The sequence below is a fragment of the Giraffa tippelskirchi genome, chromosome 9 (genome assembly GCF_054371585.1).
Source record: "Giraffa tippelskirchi isolate mGirTip1 chromosome 9, T2T-mGirTip1v1.2.pri, whole genome shotgun sequence".
Lineage (NCBI taxonomy): Eukaryota > Metazoa > Chordata > Mammalia > Artiodactyla > Giraffidae > Giraffa > Giraffa tippelskirchi.
In genome coordinates this window covers 73,089,818-73,099,501 of record NC_137283.1, presented here as the reverse complement: position 1 = coordinate 73,099,501, position 9,684 = coordinate 73,089,818, and the positions used below count along the sequence as shown (strand labels likewise).

Here is a 9,684-nt window from a genome sequence, read left to right as displayed (position 1 = left end):
GGTTCCTTTGTCAAAGGGACAGTTGACTCTATTTGTAGAGGTCTCTTTCTGGCCTCTCTATTCTATCCATTGCTTATTGTCTAGTCTGTCACTGATACAGCACTGTTTTGATTACTGTAGCTTTAGAGTAAGTTCTGAAGTCAGGTAGCATCCCTCCTCTGCCTTTTCTCTTCTTCACTCTTGTACTGGCTATCTTGGGTCTTCCCAGGTTAACTTTAGAATCGATTTGTTGACATTCGTAACTCTAGTTTCTGGGATTTTTCTTGGGATTACCTTAATTCAGAGCAAGTTAGGAAACTGACACCTTGACAATATTAGGTCTCTTAGCCACAGCCATGGAATATCTTTCCATTTTTTTAGTTCTTTGATTACAGTCATCAATCTTGTTTTTTCATTCGGATTCTTGTGGTGTGCCTTAGCACAGTTTGTCACGTTGCTAGAGGTTCTCCAATTTTTCCATATTTCTTGCTTTCTGAACTTGGACAAGAGAAATAAGCTCTAGTCCGTTCCTTGATGTTTAGATGGAGGCAGATAATATCTGGGTAAGCCGGAAGCTGAGTTCATACTCTCAGAGCTCATTAGCAGGAAGGTGAAGAAAGGTGGAAGCTGGTCAAGATTCTGAAACAAAAAAGGGAGAGGGAAACTGGACTAGGGAAGAGGGGACCAGAAGTCTATGGACGTTCCCTCAAGGCTAAGACATTCAGAGCATCCAGGTAGAAACAACACTTCTCTAAATGAACATGTAGGTATGCACTGACTCCCCATCTTGCTTAGTAATCACCAAAAGGTATCTGACAAGGTGAGGAGATTGAGTACATCTTATCCATCTTAGATTTCTAACATATTCTAACTTTCAAATCCACTGAGTTTAGTTCACAAATGCAGAAGTTTCAGGATGAATTAGCCTTGTATTTTCACATTTAATTTTATATTTAAACTTCTAAATAGTGTTGAGCAGAACTCGAAAGCTTTTGGATATTTAAGGACTTTTACTTTGGTGATACAACCATGACCAAATGATGTCATTCTTTTGATGATTGACATTAATAACACTGCTTCTGCTGTATCTAAATCTAAGCTCTATGTGAATCATATCTCTTTTTGATGTGTTTTGTCAAAATCAAGATTATTTATCATAATAAATAGCTTATTATACAAAGCAAGAGGCGATCTTACAGCACCCTCTTTCCTCATTCTGTTTAACTCAGTCTCATAAGGTGGTAAGTGAAGTTGCTGAGTCGTGTCAGACTCTTTGCGACCCCATGTACTGTAGCCCACCAGACTCCTCCATCCGTGGGATTTCCAAGGCAAGAATACTGGAGTGGGTTGCCTTTTCCTTCTCCAGAGCATCTTCCCGACCCAGGGATCAAACCCAGGTCTCCTGCACTGCGGGCAGAATCTTTACCATTTGACCCACCAGGGAAGCCTCATAAGGTGGTAAGCATTTTAAATAAAATGCTTTAAATGTTTTTTTTTTAATAATAAGGTGTTAAGCATTTAAAAAAATACAAACTTGGCACAGTTTTAGAAAAGAGCCTCAGAAAAGAAATCTATTTCATGATCCTTTGCATAGACAGCACCTTGATTTTGAAAATCATTTTCTTTCTGTGAGTGGGGGAGGGGTCACAGCACAGTCTAATATAACATTAAATTATGCAAATTCAGTCCACTAGAATATCAGACTTTTAAGAGACAAAGGAAACCTAAGTTTGTTTTCTGTGTCTATGAATCTTTCTGTTTTATAAACACACCGATATCTTTGAAATGGATATTTGTACAGCATAGGGAGCTATACTCAGTATTCCATAAAAACTTAAATGGGAAAATAATTTGAAAAAGAATAGATACATGTGCATGTATAACTGAATCACTTTGCTCTACATCTGAAACTAAGACAACACTGTAAATCAACTATTGTTGCTTGTTTAGTTGCTAAATTGTGTCCAACTCTTTTGCGACCCCATGGACTGTAGCTCGACAGGCTCCTCTGTCCGTGAGATTATCGAGGCAAGAATACTGGAGTGAGTTGCCATTTCCTTCTCCAGGGTATATTCCCAACCCAGGGAACGAATGAACCCATGTCTTCTGCTTAGCAGGCACATTCTTTACCACTGAGCCACTTGGAAAGGCCTAAAGTCCAAAATAAAATACAAATAAAAAGAAAACAAATAAAACAAAGAGCAGAGCCCCGGTGGGATGAGGATTAAGGTGGGAGGAAGATTCAAGAGGGAGGAGATATATGTATACTTATGGCTGATTCATGTTGATATTCGGCAGAAGCCAACACAATTCTGTCAAGCAATTATCCCTCAATTAAAAAAATTAATTAATTAAAAAAATAAAAGGAAACAAAACAAGCTCCTAGGTATTTATCTGGATTCATCTTCATGATCTCCCTGCAAACTCGGAAGGCAAGCCGCTCTGGTTCACCCTCTCACGTTAGGTCAAGTCCCTTGGGTGGCCATATTCATAATACCCCAGACCTTTGCCTTTTGGCAGTAAGCACAGCTGTAGTGATATACTTGTGAGATGAACATCAAACTGCACCTCTAGACAAAAAGAACCATGACGGCAGGTGGAGGTCTGTTCTGCCTTCAGTTGTATCTCCAGCATCCAGCCCAGTGACAGGCTCTTAGTAGGTACACAGTAAATATTTTTTGAATGAATGTATGCATATTTTATCATTAAAAATTAAGATCATGGCATCCAGTCCCATCAGTTTCAGTTCAGTTGCTCAGTCGTGTCCGACTCTTTGTGACCCCATGAATTGCAGCACGCCAGGCCTCTTTGTCCATCATCAACTCCCAGAGTCTAACCAAACCCATGTCCAGCGAGTCGGTGATGCCATCCAACCATCTCATCCTCTGTCATCCCCTTCTCCTCCTGCCCCCAATCCTTCCCAGCATCAGGGTCTTTTCCAGTGAGTCAACTCTTAGCATGAGGTGGCCAAAGTATTGGAGGTTCAGCTTCAACATCAGTCCTTCCAATGAACACCCAGGACTGATCTCCTTTAGGATGGACTGGTTGGATCTCCTTGCAGTCCAAGGGACTCTCAAGAGTCTTCTCCAACACCACAGTTCAAAAGCATCAATACTTCAGCGCTCAACTCTCTTCACCATCCAACTCTCACATCCATACATGACCACTGGAAAAACCATAGCTTTGACTAGACAGACTTTGTTGGCAAAGTAAAGTCTCTGCTTTTAAATATGCTATCTAGGTTGGTCATAACTTTCCTTCCAAGGAGTAAGCGTCTTTTAATTTCATGGCTGCAATCACCATCAACAGTGATTTTGGAGCCCTCCAAAATAAAGTCTGACACTGTTTCCACTGTTTCCCCATCTATTTCCCATGAAGTGATGGGACCAGATGCCTTGATCTTAGTTTTCTGAACATTGAGTTTTAAGCCAACTTTTTCACTCTCCTCTTTTACCTTCATCAAGAGGCTCTTTAGTTCTTCTTCATTTTCTGCCATAAGGGTGGTGTCATCTGCATATCTGAGGTTATTGATATTTCTCCCAGCAATCTTGATTCCAGCTTGTGTTTCTTCCAGCCCAGCGATTCTCATGATGTACTCTGCATAGAAGTTAAATAAGCAGGGTGACAATATACAGCCTTGATGAACTCCTTTTCGTATTTGGAACCAGTCTGTTGTTCCATGTCCAGTTCTAACTGTTGCTTCCTGACCTGCATACAGGTTTCTCAAGAGACAGGTCAGATGGTCTGGTATTCCCATCTCTTTCAGAATTTTCCACAGTTTATTGTGATCCACACAGTCAAAGGCTTTGGCATAGTCAATAAAGCAGAAGTAGATGTTTTTCTGGAACTCTCTTGCTTTTTCGATGATCCAGCGGATATTGGCAATTTGATCTCTGGTTCCTCTGCCTTTTCTAAAACCAGCTTGAACACCTGGAAGTTCATGGTTCATGTATTGCTGAAGCCTGGATTGGAGAATTTTGAGCATTACTTTACTAGCGTGTGAGATGAGTGCAATTGTGCGGTAGTTTGAGCATTCTTTGGCATTGCCTTTCTGTGGGATTGGAACGAAGACTGACCTCTTCCAGTCCTGTGGCCACTGCTGAGTTTTCCAAATTTGCTGGCATATCAAGTGCAGCACTTTCACAGCATCACCTTTCAGGATTTGAAATAGCTCAACTGGAATTCCATCACCTCCACTAGCTTTCTAAGGCCCATTTGACTTCACATTCCAGGATGTCTGGCTCTAGGTGAGTGATCATACCATTGTGATTATCTGGGTCGTGAAGATCTTTTTTGTATAGTTCTTCTGTGTATTCTTGCCACCGCTTCTTAATATCTTCTGCTTCTGTTAGGTCCATACCATGTCTGTCCTTTATCAAGCCCATCTTTGCATGAAATGTTCCCTTTGTATCTCTCATTTTCTTGAAGAGATCTCTAGTCTTTCCCATTCTGTTGTTTTCCTCTATTTCTTTGCATTGATCACTGAGGAAGGCTTTCTTATCTCTCCTTGCTATTCTTTCGAACTCTGCATTCAAATGGGTATATCTTTCCTTTTCTCCTTTCCTTTTCACTTCTCTTCTTTTCATAGCTATCTGTAAGGCCTCCTCAGACAGCCATTTTGCTTTTTTGCATTTCTTTTCCATGGGGATGGTCTTGATCCCTGTCTCCTGTACAATGTCACGAACCTCCGTCCATAGTTCATCAGGCACTCTATCAGATCTAGTCCCTTAAATTTTTTGTCACTTCCACTGTATAATCATAAGGGATTTGATTTAGGTCATACCTGAATGGTCTAGTGGTTTTCCCTACTTTCTTCACTTGAAGTCTGAATTTGGCAATATGGAGTTCATGATCTGAGCCACAGTCTGCTCCTGGTCTTGTTTTTGCTGACTGTATAGGGCTTCTCCATTTTTGGCTGCAAAGAATATAATCAATCTGATTTCAGTATTGACCATCTGGTGAGGTCCATGTGTAGAGTCTTCTCTTGTGTTGTTGGAAGAGGGTGTTTGCTATGACCAGTGCGTTCTCTTGGCAAAACTCTATTAGCCTTTGCCCTGCTTCATTCTGTACTCCAAGGCCAAATTTGCCTGTTACGCCAGGTGTTTCTCGACTTCCTACTTTTGCATTCCAGTCCCCCATAATGAAAAAGATACCTTTTTGGGGTATTAGTTCTAAAAGATCTTGTAGGTCTTCATAGAACCGTTCAAGTTCAGCTTCTTGAGCGTTACTTGTCGGGGCATAGACTTGGATTATCGTGATATTGAATGGTTTGCCTTGGAAACGAACAGAGATCATTGTGTCATTTTTGAGATTGCATCCAAGTACTGCATTTCAGACTCTTTTGTTGGCAATGATAGAGTCATGTTGACCATGACTCCATTTCTTCTAAAGGATTCCTGCCCACAGTAGTAGATATAATGGTCATCTGAGTTAAATTCACCCATTCCCATCCATCTTAGTTTGCTGATTCCTAGAATGTTGAAGGTCACTCTTGCCATCTCCTGTTTTACCACTTCCAATTTGCCTTGATTCATGGATCTAACATTCCAGGTTCCTATGCAATATTGCTTTTTACAGCATCAGACTTTGCTTCTATCACCAATCACATCCACAGCTAGGTATTGTTTTTGCTTTGGCTCCATCCTGTCATTCTTTCTGGAATTATTTCTCCACTGATCTCCAGTAGCATATTGGGCACCTACCGACCTGGGGAGTTCATCTTTCAGTGTCCTATCTTTTTGCCTTTTCATACTGTTCATGGGGTTCTCAAGGCAAGAATACTGAAGTGGTTTGCCATGCCCTTCTCCAGTGGACCACATTCTCTCAGACCTCTCCACCATGACCCATCCATCTTGGGTGTCCCCATGTGGCATGGCTTATTTTCATTGAGTTAGACAAGGCTGTGGTCCGTGTGAACAGATTAGCTAGTTTTCTGTGATTATAGTTTCAGTGTGTCTGCCCTCTGACGTCCTCTCGCAACACCTACCGTCTTACTGGGTTTCTCTTACCTTGGACGTGGGGTATCTCTTCACGGCTGCTCTAGCAAAATGCAGCTGTTGCTCCTTACCTTGGACAAGGGGTATCTACTTATGACAGCCCCTCCTGAGTCCCATCACTTCATGGCAAATAGAAGGGGAAAAAGTGGAAGCAGTGACTTAAATAAGTGAAATAAGCAGTGACTTAAGTGACAGAAATAAGCAGTGACTTAAAGAAGCGGTGAAATAAAAATAAGATTTCATTTTCTTGGGCTCCAAAATCACCGTGGATGGTGACTGCAGACATGAAATTAAGAGACACTTGCTCCTTGGAAGGAAAGCTATGACAAACCTAGACAGTGTATTAAAAAGCAGAAACATCACTTTGCTGACAAAGGTCCATAAAGTCAAAGCTATGGTTTTCCAGTAGTCATGTACAGATGTAAGAGTTGAGCCATAAAGAAGGCTGAGCACCGATGAATTCATGCTTTTGGACTGTGGTGTTGGAGAAGACTCTTGAGAGTCACTTGGATAGCAAGGAGATCAAACCAGTCAATCCTAAAGGAAATCAACCCTAAATATTCACTGGAAGGACTGATGCTGGAGTGCCAATACTTTGACCACCTGATGTGAAGGGCCGACTCATTGGAAAAGACCCTGATGCTGGGAAAGACTGAAGGCAAATGGAGAAGTGGGTGGCAGAGGATGAGATGGTTAGACAGCATCACCGACTCACTGGACATGAATTTGAGCAAATTCCAGGAGATAGTGGAGAATAGAGAAGCCTGAAGTGCTTTAATTCATGGGGTTGTAAAGAATCAGACACGACTCAGCAACTGAACAACAACAGCAGCAATGTGTATATTGTACAATTATGGTCTGGCTGTTCTGCTGTTCTGTGTGTGTGTGTGTGTGTGTGTGTGTGTGTGTGTGTGTGTGTGAACTCAGTTCCTCAGTCGTGTCTCTTTGTGACCCCATGGATTGTAGTCCACCAGGCTCCTCTGTTCATGGAGTTTTCCAGGCAAGAAAACTGGAGGGGGTTTCCATTTCCTACTCCAGGGGATCTTCTTGAACCAGGGATTGAACACTCATCTCTCTGGGGTCTCCTGCATTGTCAGGTAGATTCTTTACCACTGCGCCACCTAGGAAGCCAGCAATAATTATTGTAATGGTGAAAACTTATGACAGTCTTTAGAATTGGCACAAATGTAGGAAGAACAATAAGTTTCATGATAAAAAGTTGTTGATTATCACACAGACTTCACAGCTGATTTGAGACCCCTTTTGGGAATCAGTTTGACAAGGGCAATGATTGTCAACTATTTCTTTCTTTTTATATATTAATTTGATTCTTTCTATGGTTTTTCTTCATTTTGTTCTCTCTGTCCTCCAAAGTCTTTTATTTTGATATTCTCCAAATGTAACTATGTAATACGTTCATGCAAATATATATTTTTAATTTACTATTTTTTTTTTTACCAGACCAGTGGGTGATTAATCTTAATCTCATTTTTGTTGGTTTGGTTTGGTTTGATTTGAGTTTTTCTTTCTTTTGACCACTCAGTATCTTAGCTCCCTGAGCATCAAATGAAAAGATGGAGTCTTAACCACTAGTCAGGGAACTCCCTTAAGTTATGGATACCAAATTTCTGATGAACAAAATGGCAACAGAATCTCAGGGGAAAAATCTATTGCATATTCTTTTCTTGATTTGCATTCGTGCGTGCTAAGTCCCTTCAGTTGTTTACAACCCTTTGTGACACTGTAGACTATATTTTGCCAGGCTCCTCTGTCCATGAGGATTCTCCAGGTAAGAATACTGGCCATGTCATCCTCCAGGGGATCATCCTGACCCAGGGATTGAACCTGTGTCTCTTACGTCTTCTGCATTGAGAGGCGGGTTCTTTACCACTAATGCCACCTGGAACGCTCTTTGATTTGCATAGGAAAGCTTTCATTCTTGCAACATCTAAAATATTATAGATACTGTATTTAATAATTTCACCTCTGCAAAACGATTTTAAGAGGCATTTACAATCTTTTCCTGTTAATAAAATTTTGACAGTAGACAGAAGTCTGTCTGATGAAGCAAGGCTTGATTGAATACCTTCCCTTGAGGGTATTTAGGTTTGAATTTTGAATTCACTGTGGCATTTTGGTCTCCTTATCACTAAGAACCTACACAATTTTATTTTATCATGTTTTCTAATGAGTTTCAAAATCTGGTTATATTTAAACAGAGATATGGGAGCTTTAAGAAAGAAATTAATGCTGTCAAGATATAACCTGCCAGGCAGATGAAAGCCACATCCACTGCAACTGATCAGAAACATAACAGGATATTTTTAGGCCCAAGGATTTAGCCAAGATGATTATATAATATGAGGAAGAAGAAATAAAATAGACTTAACAAAAGATAATTTGAAAATTGATACCTCAACCTCAGACTTGATTCTTCTCTGAGACAAGTAAATGACATTCTCCTCTGGTTCTCAGAAATATGTCACTATGAGTAAAGATGCAAGGAAGTTTAATTTGCTCAAAATTAAATTTTTAGAAATTATTTGTTACATGGAGGGAGTACAATATGTATTTCTAGAATAAAATGATTTTGTTTAGGGACTGCAGTTACTCCTGGTTGCTATTTTTTCCATGTTTCTAGCAACAGTGGTTAAATCATTTCAGTGAGGTGTAGTTAAGTATGTTTCTGGAGACCTTTGTAGTAGTGGGGTCTTTCATTAGATCATTGGTGGGACTTAGAGCAAGCTACCCTTCTATACAAGGGAAGACCAAATCTGACTCTGTATTGGATCTTTTACTTTTGTATTCCATTGTTTTTGCTTCCACTCAAGAATGTTGCCTACAGCCTGAAATTAACAGGAGAGTGAATTCTCAAGGCTAGGACTTTTAAAGGTATAATACTTTTCCGTTCTTATAGAGATAAAAAGTTGCAGAACAGACAATAACATTTGTCTTATTGGAGGTTTATAGGAACACCGTGGCCAGACCTATGTGGACAGCTGCAAGAACGAAGAATTCCTGCACTAAGAAGTTCACAGCAACAACCTCCCCCACCCTTTCAGGGTAAAAGAAGCCTGAATTCTAACTTGGGGAGATGGTTCTTTCATCTCCCCAAGTTCACCGTCTTCTTGGTAGTCTGGTTTTCTGAATAAAGTCGCCATTCCTTGCCACAGCACCTTGTCTCCTGAGTTATTGGCCTGCTGTGCAGGAGCTGGGTGAATTGGACTTCCCTGGTGGCTCAGATGGTAAAGCGTCTGCCTACAACGCAGGAGACCCGGGTTCGATCCCTGGGTTGGGAAGATTCCCTGGAGAAGGAAATGGCAACCCACTCCAGTATTCTTTCCTGGAAAATCCCATGGACAGAGGAGCCGGGTAGCCTACAGTCCTTGAGTGACTTCACTTTCTTTCTTTCTTAACACTTCCTGGGGGTTTTGTCTGAGGCTTATCACCTAGAGAATTTGCATAATCTGCTCTGAAGGGATCTGAAGTTTACATAAGCCCAAAGTTTGCCTCGGGGCTTCCCTGGTGGCTCAGATGGTAAAGAATCTGCCTGCAGTTCAGGAGACTCTCCTTTGATCCTTGGGTCAGGAAGATCCTATGGAGAAAGGAATGCCAACCTACTCCAGTATTCTTACCTGGAGATTTCCATGGACAGATGAGCTGACAGTCTATAGTCCATGGGGATCACAAAGAGTTGGACTTGACTGAT

General features: G+C 41.0%; 1 non-coding gene across 1 annotated transcript; it reads left to right on the top strand.

Moving 5' to 3' along the window:
* Positions 1-9,202: 9,202 nt before the first annotated feature.
* TRNAC-ACA (transfer RNA cysteine (anticodon ACA)) lies at positions 9,203-9,274 on the top strand. The gene has a single exon. It is a non-coding gene; the product is annotated as a tRNA-Cys (tRNA).
* Positions 9,275-9,684: the final 410 nt, after the last annotated feature.